The 14,575-nt window shown below is 38.9% G+C and overlaps 1 protein-coding gene across 14 annotated transcripts in view; it reads left to right on the top strand.

The window, feature by feature from the left end:
- The window catches only part of SEMA6D (semaphorin 6D), a 70,674-nt gene that overhangs the window by 3,932 nt on the left and 52,167 nt on the right, over positions 1–14,575 (top strand). The window contains exon 2 of one of the 14 annotated variants that reach the window (XM_069097967.1): positions 12,987–13,206. The exons of the other annotated variants lie outside the window; for them this stretch is intronic. The gene's annotated coding sequence lies outside the window, so the exon portion shown is untranslated. The remainder of the gene's footprint in view (positions 1–12,986; positions 13,207–14,575) is intronic. 14 annotated transcript variants of the gene reach the window in all.

The following is a 14,575-nucleotide window of genomic DNA, read 5'->3' on the forward strand; positions in this document are numbered from 1 at the left end:
TCTTGAGGAAAATATACAATTTTTTTTTATAAGAAACAGGAAGGGAAAAACATGAAATCAGATTAGTTTCTGCACTACATATGGAATATTACATGTAGTCAATCAGTAATTAAGTATTTATTAAGCATCTACTATGTACCAGGCACTGTGCTAAGCACTGAGAATACAAAGAAAGGCCAAAATAATCCTTGGTCTCAATGAGTTCATAGTCTAATGGAGGAGACAACATGCAAACAACTTATGTTCAAACGAGATCTGGATGAGATAAATTCGAAATGATCAATCAGTGGAAGCGACTCAGGGGCATCAGGAAAGGCTTCTGGTAGAAGATGGGATTATGTACCTGGAAATGTGTATAAGGTTTCGTATCTCCTGTTGGTATTGCCATAGAAAGTCAGCCTAATCATTATGATATTACAGGTTAAAATTATATCTTGTGTGTGTGTAGATAGATAGATTAGATAGATAGTCTGGACCTGTGATTTTCATCAGTGAGTAGAAGTACCTAGGAGAAAGCTCCCTCTATTAATTCAAATTGGCAACTGATTTGCAAGTCTTAAGGAGTTGCTAGGGGACTGAGATGTAAAATGACTTGCCTATAGTCAAACAGCCTCTGCCAGTCCAGTGATCCTGGAAATGCAGGTCTTTCTGACTCGGAGACTTTCTCCTTTAGGCACTGTGCCAGGCTGCTGTAAATTAATGTTCTTTATGACTGGACATTGGAGGGTGTTTGTCTTTATAAGAGGAGGAAGGGAAGAAGGGGAATTTGAGACCAGATCCATCAGTCTCAAAGACATTGTGCTAGATAGTAGTGTCAGATGGACAGAACTTTTTTTTTCTTTCTCATTTAATCGAGAATTGGTGATTGCATGCTAACCCATCTTACCCATCATCTAAGTACAAAGTACATACATATCTTCCTTTTGAGTCACATGAGTATTTTTATCTCAGAATAGAAGGAAAACAAGATTAAACACATAGAGGACCAACCCAGTGGACTTACTGGACTTGGAGTTAGGAAGCTCTAGGTTAGAAGTGTGCTTCTGCCACTTATTTTTTGGCCATTGGCCTCAGTTTGTTCATCCATGAAATGGGGAAGAATAATACCCACCTCACAGGCTCCTTGAGGCTTTCAACCGTCACTAGTAAAACTCATATGTTGTTCCTTTCCTTATGATGGTTGTTAAAACAGGTGTGCCTTTTTTTTTCCCCCAGGCTCTCATACACTAGTATGTTTAGAGTTAAAATCTATCTGAGCCATCTTTATTAAGTTGTTGCTTGTTTTGAGAACAGCTGCCAGCTTCCAATTCAGAAGAAAGTGAGTTCTGATCTGCTCCCATGTCATATGTAAGAAATGAAAATCATATTACTGTAGCAACCTGACAATACCATTCTCAATTGCTGTGGGTACTGACTTGAGTTTCCTTCCTCAGACTGACAACAATGGTAGCGGAGCTAAAATTGAGTTACTTCCATTTGGTCAAATGGGAAAACGGCTAGATTGTCTTTATTTTCAAAAGCAAGTGTTTATGGAAGCAGTGAAATCAAATCTGGGGACACAGTATATAGCACATGAGGTGTCCTTCTTTCTCAAACTTTTCTTTTCCATTAGGCTTTTGTTAACTAACCCAGATTAGCATTTTAACAACCCTGAAGTGAACTTCTGCCATTCTTTCGACTTGGACACAGTATGTATATCATCCATCATTCTGTCCTTGGCCACAACAGGCTACTGGCTCCATAACCATTTGGAGCTACACAGAATTCATCCAACTGTGAACAGCACAGCTGGCTATAGCAATTTTTTCTTCCACACTACTGGCATCATTGTCTGGTTTTGGTAACTAAAGTTAACATCCAGAACAGGAAGTTTCTTTTGTTTGCCAACCTGGGCCAAGCCCCTCTCTCCACCAACTTTGTGGGGGGGGGCACACCTGCAAAAAAAATCGTAGTAGGGATGGAGGGTCAACCAAGGATATTTTTAAATGGGGAATCACCCTACCCTTAACATAGATTTCTATGTAGCCTTTTCAGGCTTGATTATTAAACCACTTGAGTAATGGAATTAGAAGGAGCTGCCCAGACGCCACTCAGACTGGACTTTGAGAATACGGTATATTTTGAAAAGGAGAAGAAAGAAATTAAAGTACTTTATAGCTTGTAGTTCTACTTGACAGAAAACAGAAAGACTCAGGCTAATTCTTTGGTGAACTACACATGTTATTGCTACATCTTTTATTTTTTTTCTTCACAAAAGCAAACACATGATTTAGCTAAATCTGGGCCCCGTGTCTAATAGTTGCACCAGATGCTTTCTACAAGAATTTTTTTCCCTTTTTGCAATAAAATGATATAAAAGCACAAACTTATTACTTGTTAAGGCATGAAAGGCATGACTCATTATAATAAAATCAGCTCTCCATAGGTTGATGATGTGTAACCCTTTTCTTACCTATGTTTTCGAGGGTTTTTTCTTAGCCTTCTAAAGTCAGAAAGTTCTGTTGTTAGAATAGAACCTCAGTTAATCAACCAATATTTACTAAGCACCTATTGTATGTGTGCTAAGCACTGAGATACTAAGATAGAAAAAAAATTCCTCCCCTCAAGGAGCTCCTATTCTAATGGCATAGATAGCATGTATTCACATACAGTAAACATATTATACTATACAAATTCTTTGTATCTGTTTTGTGTGTGTGTATATATATATACATGCATACATATATATAATGTGTATGGCAAAGACCTATGATATAATGGTGCTGAGGCTACTAATGGCATGTGTGTATGTTATACACACACAGATATAACAACACAAAACAGATAAAATGCATTTGTGTGTATATATGTATATACAGTGTATGTGTATATATATGTGTGTATGTGTGTGTGTATATGTACGCACATATACACATACCTGCTATCTCTGCTATTAAAATGTGAGCTTTAGGGGAATTCTTTTTTCTGTCTTTCTATATCAGTGCTTAGCACAATGCCTGGCATACAATAGGTGCCTAATAAATGTTTTTTTTTAATTATCATGTTTGCCCCCCCTTAGATATTGATATAGAGATAGATATATAAACATAAAACAAACACACAAAACAGATAGAAGACATTTACAGTGGGAGAGGGACAGGAAAAGTGAGGAAGGGAAAGAGCACCCCCGACAGGAGGAACTGCCAATGTAAAGGGATGAAGATAGGATATGAAATATGTTGTGTGAGGACCAGTAAGAAGGCCAGGATGACTGTATTGTAAGTGTGTAGAGGGAAGTAATATGCAATAAATATGGAAAAAATGTCAAGCAAAGGAGATTATTATATTTGCTTGCCAAGGTAACCAAGAGCCATTGGGGTTGGGGGTGGAGGGAAGTGCCATGGTCAGATCTGTGCTTTAGGAAAACCCATTTCACAACTGTGTAGGGGACAGTTTCTGAAGTGCAGAGAGAACTGTAATCGTAAGGAGTCTCTCATTTGTATGTTAAAATTAGATTTCCTTGATAAATGCAACCACAGATAAAACTCTGTTCAATGACTTTCTGATTATTACTATCAAGAAATGTATAAAATTGTGAGATAGAAGCCTTCTTGATATCATCTTAGGATGATCTACACAAAATTCATCTGAAAGAATTCTAAATAGAAGGTGGGACCTTTCTTCCAGATATTCCTGTTTGTGGATAACTTTATGCTTTTTTTTAATCAAGCTCCAAAATGTTTACTGAGCTTCCTAGTTGATTGATATCTAAGACTATTCAAAAGAAATCGGCCTGACAATCCAAATAGGAAAATGAAGTGGATGAAAAATGCCTATTATCCAACTGTGGCATTCAGTTGGATGGTTGGTTCATAGAGTTGGTATATGAGTGAGTGTGAGTGTGAGTGTGTATGTGTATATCTTAGACAGACAATGCAAGTGAAATATGAACTGGGCCCAGAATTGAAAGAGGGGAGAAGAAGAGAAGAAAGTAGACTGAGTTGCATTTGGAAAATAGCACAGAGCTTTTAACAATCTCAATACTGTGCCTGGATTCCAAGGCCATTTCTTTTTTAACCTAAGTGTTTTCCCAGCAGTGGTGTATGGTTGTGTATCATGGAACGCCCCAAACTGCAAGAAATCAAAATTGCAGGTGACCAAAGGATAATAGAGAGAATACGTGTTAGGGGAGTAACAGATGGACAACCCCAGTCCTTTACTAATGCTCCACTGGTGCCTATAAAATGTAAAAGGATTAGAGGAAAGCAACAGCATCCTCTATGGAGGAACAATAAAAAAAAGTACAGAACGTCAGACAAGATGGAAAGTCATGGATAATGTGCCATTTGCACTAGCGTATAAGATCACAGATCTGTTGAAGTATGAAGATATTGAAACAGAGAAACGAAATGCATTGCTAGAATCAATAGTACTGGTACTCCTTATTTGAAACAGGCATGAGACGTTTCTGTCTTTATAACCATTTACATGCTAATTTAGCCCCAAAGAAGCTTTGATAATATGAATCTAGCTTTACCATCTTCTGGCCCCATGAGCTTTCTGCTCTTAGTTTGCATCAAGGAGGGTAAAGATGATCTTTTTATAACAAACTCATATAATATAATATATACAGTATGTATAGAGGCGTCAACATCAGATAACTTTTATCTAAGACATGCTCTTGCTCTGCGATCTTCAGTTTTCCCCCTTTTGTCCCCCAAATTATGCCATCTTGCCCCTTTCACAGTATGCCAGAGAAGTATCTTTTCCTGCAATTTTTCTCTTTGTTAGGGTTCCCTGTCCAAGATTACAGTGGCATAGGACAAATGATGTTATTTATCACTCTCCTTCAAAAAGTGTTTTTGCTTCTGGTGTGATTGACATTCATTTCCCAGATCTTGGCAGGTGAAGATCCATTATGTATCCTTGTCCCATTTCCCAAAAGTATTTTATTGGCCCCATCAGCAAAGACAGCAAGGGCTGCAGATGTTCAAGCATTAGTAGCATCAGCATGGAGAGAGTAGTACTGTAGTTTCACTGTGTGTTACAACATATATTTTTCTGGGTTATGGTTGAATGAAAGCGTCCTTTTGCCTGTATGAGTAATCAGATCCATCTCTGAGAAATTGCCAACTAGGCTATTTGGGGTTTTGTTTGGGGGGGCAAGGGGGCAGAAGGGGAGGTACTTTTAGAGTAAGAAAGTTAGATGCTTCTATACTAAAGGTTTGTATTTGGAAAATAGACCTTAACACAGAATGCTGACATGTCACGCTAAGTCCTTCTAAGTATATTTTGGAAAGAAAATCATGGGTTAAAAAGGCCTGGGATTCTTGTATGTGTATAATAAGGCCTCAGAAAAAGCTGCAATTACTTTGCCTATTACTGTAGTCTGTACTTAAATTTAAAGGAGGGAGTTGAGCTATACCATGTGTCTCCTTTGGCATGTAGCAGCACAGCAGAGAAGGAGGAGGGCACCTATGCTCTGGGACAGATGAAACTCTGACCAAAATAACATATTCATTTTCTAGGATTAGGCTGTCAGCAGCCCAGCAGATAAGAACACTGCAGCTCCTGCTGCTGGCCAAGGACTCTCAATGCTATTAAAAGGGTTTTTGGTAGCTCTTTTTAGTTTCTTCTGTGCTGTCATTTATCAGTGGCAGAGTTCCTGAAAATCCTGTGGGTAGTTGGTAGGGCAGGCAGAGGCTTCGTCTGTGGGGTACAATAAATGGAATATTTGTCATTGATTCCCTTTTTTGTAGCTTGTCTTAATGGCTAGTCATGGAGCAGCCAGCAGCAGAGGCTTTGAAAGCACACCATCCTTAAGACAGAGTGAATGGAATCGACCTTGGGGTGATTTACTTTAAGGTGCAATGATTTGCTTGGTGATTGGCAAATACAGACCCAAGCCAGCTTCTATTTGGTGCTACAATAACCATGGTAAAAGGTAACATTCTACCTCAAATTATAGGTTAAGAGAATTACTTAGCAGGTAGGAAGCAAAGCCAGCCTTGAATGATGGTGTTTCCTTTATATATGATCCCTTTTTAACTTGAGAGGACCAGAGATACAAATACTTTAACAAATCCAGTCATTTAACCAAAAGGCATTTTGTTAAGTCTTTGCTCTGTGCCAGGCACTGGCCTAAGGCCTGAGGGGTACAAAGAAAAAGTAAAAACAGTCTCTGTCCTTCAAGAACTTCTTTTTTAATAGGGGAGACAAAATATACATATCTAAGTATATATAAGCAATATAGAAAGTGGAAGGAAGGGAAGGAAGGAAGGATTTATTAAGGACTTGCTGTTGTCTCATTTGATACTGACAACAACTCTGGGAGGTAGCTGTTATTATTATCCCCATTTAACAGCTGAGGAAACTGAGGCAGAACAGTTAAGCAGCTTGTCCAGGGTTATACAACTCATGTCTTGAGGTTGATTTGAACACAGTTCTTCCTGATTCCAGCCCCAGTTCTGTATCTATTACTCTACCAAGCTATCTCTATAATAATACCTTAGAGAGGTTAGTTAGCAACTGGGAGAAAGCCTTTCTGTCTTGAGTTGGCAACTCAAGATTGCTCGTGACTTGAGTCTTTAAGGAAAGTCAGGGTTCTAAGTAGAGGAAGTGAAGAGAGAAAGCATTCCAGATAAGGTGGGCGGTCAGAGTAGAGGCAGCAAAACCTACACCTGTAGGTTGGTTTTGGTTTTATTTCGGGAAAAATTCTAACACAAAGAAATCTTGTGAATAGGTAAAATTTGAATATCAATAAAATTCTTTGCTTATTTTATATACATATAACACACATAAAGATATGTGTGTATGTATATATACATGTATATATGCATACATATATCAAATATATGTCTATATATACACGTATATACAAATATGTGTGTATACATACACATATAGAAACATATGCATATATTATCTCATTTGATCTTCACGACACTGTAAAATAGGTACTATTATTATCTCCATTTTATAGTGGAAACTGAGGCAGAAAGATAAAGTGACCTGCCCGCAACCACACAACTAAAGTATCAGGTTTTCCTTCCCTCCGAAGTCAAATGCTGTCTATCTCCTGCACCACCCTGTTGCCCCATATGAAAATTAAATAAATTTCTAACTTGAATGCATTGCAAATGTGGCCCACCATGGCCCCCAAACCGCATTTCAGACTGTAATTGATGAGAACTGGATGCTTTTCATTTCTCTGAAAGCCAAGAGCACCAGGATCGGGGAAGAGAAGGCTGAAGGTGAATGTCTGTCTTTTGGAACTTTTGCCGTTAGATGCTTCTTGGAGACCCTGGAATGGGAGTGCCTAGTATGGTGAAAAGACTGGTGAGAAAGAACACGCTGTTCAAAGCTCAGTGGAAGGAAAATGGGAATATGTGGCTTAGGAAAGAGAAGACTCAGGGCAGCTGGGAACATAATAGCAGTCTTCAAGGATTTCCAGGGCTGTCAAGGGGAAGAGGGATTACACTGGTTCTGCTTGATTTCAGAAGGCACAGCCAAGAACAGTGGGTGGAGGTTAAAGAGACAGATTTTAAGCTTAAGGAAGATCTAGACATGGAGTCAGTGATCACAGAGAGCAAACATGGCTTTACCAAGAGTGGGCTATGTCAGATGAGCCTCATTTCCCATGTTGACAAGGTTATGAGACTGATGGGTCAGAGGAAGGAATACAGGAGATAATGTTTACTTAGGTTTCTTCATTCATTCATTTATTCATTCATTCATTCCTCTATCCATGTATTCATTCATCCATTTGTTTATTCATTCATTCATTCATTTGAATTTGCCTAGATTTTAGCCAAGTATTTGACAAGAGTTTCTTGTGCTGTTCTTGTGGATAAGATGGAGACATGTGGGATAGAAGATAGTGTAGTCAGGTGGATTTGAAAGTCTCGAACCAAAAAAAAGTCGTTGATGGTTCAGTATCAGTTTGGAGGAAGGTCTCTCATGTCAGTCACACATGCTATTTAAAATTTGTCAGTGACTTAGATAAGGTTCTAAATGGCACACTTACCAAATTTGCAGATGATACAGAGCTTGGAGAAATAAGCTAGCTAACACATTAGATGTCAGAGAGAATGGATCCAAAAATATCTTGACTGACTAGAATGTTGAGCTGAATCTAATAAAATGAAATTAACTCCAGTACTAAAAAAGGGTCGGTGATCTCATTGAAGTGCCTGCTCTTCCTCTGTGTGATTCTTAAACATATTCTCACTTGAGTTCACTACATCTGGTATGCTTGGAGGCCTTCCTCTTTTTTTTTTTTTTTTTTTAAGCATCAGGACACCAGTGGTACATACAGGCTATGCAGCGGTCATCACTTACTTTGACTACATGATTGCCCCCATATTCTATTTTGATCCGACATTTCTTTGATATCCTTTAGACCACTTTTCCTCTGTAATACCTTGTTTGTAATGTCTTTTCAGCTTGTTCTTGTCCACCATTAATCAAACATCAGGCATTTATTAAGTGTTTACTGTGTGAGTCGGGCATTGGGCTAGACTAAAGGATTACAAAAAAATTAAAATATTCCCTTCTCTTAAGGAGCTTTCATTCTACTGGGATATACTTCTTTATTGCCCTTTGAGTGAACCTAATTTTAATTCTTTGGAGGCTTTCGTATTCTATGACTTGTAACCATATAATATCACCATCAGAATGGCGGCATTAAAGACATTTCCCTATTTATTTCTATAGAAAGTTGTTTTTGTTTGTTTGTTTGTTTGCTTTTTGGAGGGTAGTTGGGGTTAAGGGACTTGCCCAAGGTCACAAGGCTAGTTTTTGTGTTAAGTGTCTGAGGCTGGATCCGAACCCAGGTCCTCCTGACTCCAGGGCCGGTGCTCTATTCACTGCGCCACCTAGCCACCCCCACTATAGAAAATTTTTATACACCCATCAAGGGCCTCCTCAATGAGGCTATTAGAAAGAAATAAGCAAGATTTACTAAGCAGTATTCCACAGTGGACCACATCATTAACCAATTACCATCAATTGATGGAGAGAATGTAAATCACACTGTGCATCTTGTTTGTTGGCTATAAGAAAGCATGTGACTAAGTTAAGTAAAATACTTTAAAAGCTGTTTTCTAACAAAGTGTCTTGCGTAAATAATATGTCAGAGTTCTACAACAGTACTCAGATGATATGGTGGGACGACTTTTTGATCATTAATAATGAAATAATTACTGATAAGCAGGAAAGCTTCCAAAGTAGTGTGACCAGGATGAAGAAGAGCTTGGCAGATGTGCAATGTGAGAATTGGTTGAAGGAACAATGGATTATCCTGGAGAAGGAAGACTAAGAGGTGGGAGGAAAAGGTGGACATATATATTGGTTTTTGCTTCACCCTTGAGTGTAGAACTAGGAGCCATGAGTGGAAATTGCAAAGAGGTGTATTTGTACTTGGTTTAAGAATTAAAAAAAATTCCTAACAAGTAGAGCTGCCCCAAAGTAGAATGGGCAGCCTTTAGAAATAGTAGGTTTGGGAAACCTTTAAACCAAATTGGGATGCCTGCTCTTTTGGGTCTGTTATAGAGGGGGTTTGGACTAGATGGCTTCCCAGGTCCTTCTCATGCCTTAGATTCTGTGATTGGACATTTCTTTCCTGAGCCAAAGTCACAGGATGCCATCCACCAATGATGGATGACCAACAAAGCTAGTCTACTTTGACATTGACAAGAGGAGAATGAAGGTGAAGGTCTTGAGTGAGAAAAGAAAAGAGAGGGCCATATTCTAGACAATTTTGACCAGTTTGAGGGAGCTTATCATTACATTGTTAGTGTTTGCATTTAAACCTCAGAAATTGGCAAACACTGCAAATCAGGGCTTGAATTATTGTTTTGTTAATTGTCTAGACTTAAGAAAGTATTAATAATTCAAATTAAATTTGAGTGTGTGCATACCTTTTTTTTTTCCTGAAGAGCATGGTTGTTAAATGTTTATAAGCACACACCTACATGGTCTATAATGATTGCTTGAGCTCAGCAGGAGTGTAGTAGAAGGCCCAGGTAATAAAGGCATCATCAGACCAGAGACCTAAGCTAATAATAATAATAATGTTAACTGGCATTTATTTAGCATTTTAAAATTTGCAAAGTGCTTTATGATGGTTATGTCATTTGAACATGTAACGCGTGTGCATATGCCCCTCTGCCTCCCGGAAATTCTAATATTGGCAACCAGTTTTGATGGGCCAGTAGAGATCTCTGTATGTGTCTAGACCTCTAAATTATCAGTATGTATCTCTAGCCTTATTTTTCTTACTGCCTAATCAGGCCCCTTCCATTTCAGAGGTGGTCATCAGCAGTGGTGGTAGTAGAAATCTCACCAACTTTAGAATGGAAGGGGGAACACTTCTCCCTATTATAAAAAACGTTTTAAGAAAATTCATTGTAATAAAACTTAATTTTAAAACAGATAAATTAGGGGATAATTACTTAAACCATCTGCTTTACAAGTAGCATATGAACCCAGAGTGCATTTTAAATATAAGCTCCCCAAGTTCATTTTTTAAGACCTTGAAAGACTCTTTACTACTTGAGAGAAAGGCAGAGGACACTTAGAGAATGTTAGAGCATTTTTTGTAGATGAGGAAGCTGGGCACTGGAGGTCAAGGTCATATAGTCTGTCAGTTCAGTGACAGAACTTAGCTGAGAACCCGGGTCTCTTAGCTGAGAACCCGGGTCTCTTGTCTGCCAGCCTGACCTTCCTTCCTCTACACAGCCTCTGCTTCCCAGTTGTTGGGCCACTGTCAAATAAAGATCAATCAGAAATGAAGACAAAGCTTCTCCGAACTTATAAAATGAGCCATTCGAGAAATAGGATACTGTTTATAAAAATCCAATACTGGCAGCTTTTCAGGAGCACATCTGTTGTATAAATGCAAGGTACACCTATTGTCTTTTAATGTCCCCAGTTAATGGTGCTAGGCACAGCGTTAATGCCTGTTAGATTGATGGAGTGACTGCCTCACCCTTCCAGGAGTAGAATTCCATTTCTAGACTGGTCCTGAAAAACAGACCAGACTGGTCTAAATTTTTACCCCAGAAAAGATCTTGAACAAAATCAGCTTGGGAATGAGGAAGGTCTATGTATTTGTGTTGGGGTGGAGGAGATAGGACAGGAGGTTTGGGGTTTTTTTTTTCCCCTGTTTATGGAAGTATTACTTTACATTTCTCAGAAGCTTTCAGATGACTGGGGTGGGGAAGAGATGCTGACAACAGTAGTAACTCCCTTTTATATCATGCTTTAATGTTTACAAAATGTTCTCTTTCCTCAAAACAACCCTGCAAGGCAAATATTGTCATGCCCATTTTACAGATGAGGAAACTGTGTCTCCAAGTTTATTCAAACTCTTATCCATGATCACATAGGTGGGGTTAAAAATTAAACACAAAAATCAGGTTTCCTGATTCCAGATTTAACTTTATGACCACTCCTCCATAATTTTTTTTTTAACCAGACCTATGATTACATTAGTAGTGAACTTGGAGAAAACTCCCTCTCCTAATCCAAGCCAATACTTGTTCTACAATTTCAACAGTTCTGCCACAGACACCCAGAGGTTAAATGATTTGCCCAGGATCATACAGTAGGCATCCAGCCTACCCAGTTGAAACAGAAAAGACAGTGTTAGCAATGGTCTTCCCTCCCCATCTTATATTTAGCAGGACTTTCTATATGGAGGTGGCCCTGCAGGCTGATAAAAGTCTTAATAAAGGGGCCAGAATTCAGAGATTTTCCTCAGGCTTCTCTGGTCAAGACTAACACTTATTCCCTGGGTCCCAGAGTTACCATCTTCATTGATTCATGTAATGCAAGATAACTAGCAGCTGGGATGCCTGTTGCTTTTAACTAACAAGGAGAATGGTTATAGGAGAGAAAACATCCCTAGCTGCCCCGGGAGAGAGTGAATCAAGTAATAAAGCCCGCTCCGAGCTAAATGGTTTCTTTCAGTTCCCAGAGATCTTCACAGGGAAACAGAAATTAAGGAAGCAAAAGGGCAGCTGCTTATTTCTGCCGACTAGCCTGTATAATTTCATAAATGGAGTCCTGGGCCAGTATTTATAGCAACAGTTTTTGATTTAATGATAAACTGAGATAAGGGTAATCAGACTTCATGCTTCAGGGCATAAGGTGATTGTCTGCTGCAGTCAAGATGGATTTTTTTTTCCCTTTATGCTTTGCCCAATTGACTAGATACATTAACGAGCATAGTTAGCTCCAACCTATAGATCTGGGACTAGGAGAACCCCACCTGTTAGAGGGGAACCATAATGGGGAAGATATTTTCCAGAAAGAGACAGCCCATCATAATTTTATTTGACCACTTGTTACACTTTAAGAGAGATATAGACCAAATATGGCAGCATGTATATATTTGTGTATGTATACAGTTATGTGTAGGTACATATATATATGTTATGTGTAAGTACATATAGGCACACATATATACAAATACCCATGGGTTTATATACACAGATGCTTATACAGCAAACTGTGCTTTTATAAAGAATTACTAGTTAATAAAATTACCTTCTCATTTGAATCAATATGGGCAAATGAAAAGCCATCTGTATATTATTACATTTGGGGGGAAAAGCTCTCTCTTACATTAGAATCATGAATTTTGGATTTTGTAATCAGAGGCAATATTCAAATGCAGGTGGCGAACACTTGGCTAAGAAAGCTTATACACATCTATACACACAAGTAGCCCTTCTTTGTGTAGGGGATACTGGAGGTAAAGACAAGGGTTGGAGGATTGTCTGGAAGCCTACATGTGCAAGATCCCCCTGATTTCTATTCCTTCAACAAGCTACAGTATCATTGTAGAAAGTCGGCAGAGGAAGTAGCCCAGTGGAGAGTTCTGTATGACCCCGGATACTTCTTTGTGACCCATTCTCCTCATCTGTAAAATGAGGAATCAATGTCCTTTAAGTCTTCCAACATCAAATCTATGATATGTGAATATTTCTCCTTTTTTCCAGGGTCCTGCTCCAACTTATACTGTATCTCTAGCTTTCAATTGAAAGATCAAACCACCTTTGCTGGACCTGGATGCCTGAAGGCCAACTGGGGAATCAAAGGAACATGGCCAATGGGTCTGATCACTTTACAAAGGAATCCAGTACAAAGTTGCCTGATGTCTTTTTAGATGTAGTACCCCGATGGTAGTATAGCTCTGAAGTTCATAACATGAGACCTCTGGTAAAATGCTTTTCATGTCTCTATATAATTGAATTGGACAGTTAATAGGCTCAAATCCCACAGTGATTCTAATCTTTGGAGTCTTCTATACACGGATATATGGTCAAACCCGTTTTTATTATTGTATATTTATATAGACCCCTTGTCGTGACTTTCTGGGAGAATTTGGACAAGTGTCCCAGGATGGGCAAGCATAGATAGAGGAGTTTCCATCTGCTTCCTAGGAGGGAATATGAATATTGGTGGTATCAATCAATCAGCATTTATTAAACTTTAGATGTATAGTGCTGAGAGTATAAGGAGAAGGCAAAAACATGGTCACTGTCCTCATAGAGATTAAATTCTGATGGGGGAGACAACATGTAAATTAAAAACTATATTCCAGAAATGTAAAGAGTTTATTGAGGAGGGAAGGCATTTGGGGGGAACCAGAGAAGACATCCTACAGAAGGTTCAGATCACAAATCCTTTCAGGCATTAGTCTGGTTCTCCCTTACCAGAGTACATAGGTCCGTGTTGTATCTATCTAATCTTTTGTTATTATTGTTCAGTCATCTCAATCATGTCCAACTCTCTCTCTGTGACCCCATTTGGGGTTTTCTTGACAAAGATCCTAGAGTAGTTTGCCATTTCCCTCTCCAGCTCATTTTACAGATGAGGAAACGGAGGCAAACAGGGTTAAGTGACTTGCCCAGGGTCACACAGCTAGTAAGTGTCTGAGACCAGATTTGAACTTGGGAAGATGAGTCTTTCTGACTCTAGGTCTGGCACTCTATCCACTACACCACCCAGCTGCCTTGTCTATCTCATCTTTGTCTTTGTAACTCCTTAGGACCTACCGTAGACCATTGTACATAGTAGAGTCATAATGACTGTTTATTGAATCAATATGTCAATTTAAAAATCATTGATTGGGGCAGTTAGGTGGCACAGTAGATAGAGCAGCTGGACCTGGAGTCAGGAGGATCCGGCCTCCCACTTGTGTACCATTATAAATACAGGCTATAATTCCTGAGGTATTTTCACCTTTTATAAGAGAGAAGTATGAACACAGACTCCATTGTTCTTTTCAAGCCTAGTAGACTTCACTATGACATAGTCAAATTTTTTCATGGTTTACCCTTCGCTTAGTTGTGTGACCCTGGGCAAGTCACTTAAACCCTGACTGCCCCCTGAAAACAAATAAAAATCATTTATTAAGTGCCAACTATGTGTAGGCATTGGAGATACAAAGACAAAAAAAATAAACAATTCCTACCCTCCAGGAGCCTCCCTCTATTGAGGGAGACAACATGTATATAGGAATAGAGAGAGAGAGAGACAGAGAGAGAGAGAGAGAGAGAGAGAGAGAGAGAGAGAGAGAGAGAGA

This window comes from Petaurus breviceps, unplaced genomic scaffold, assembly GCF_028583685.1.
Source record: "Petaurus breviceps papuanus isolate PSGF00001 unplaced genomic scaffold, PetGlider_PUasm1.0 37, whole genome shotgun sequence".
NCBI lineage: Eukaryota > Metazoa > Chordata > Mammalia > Diprotodontia > Petauridae > Petaurus > Petaurus breviceps.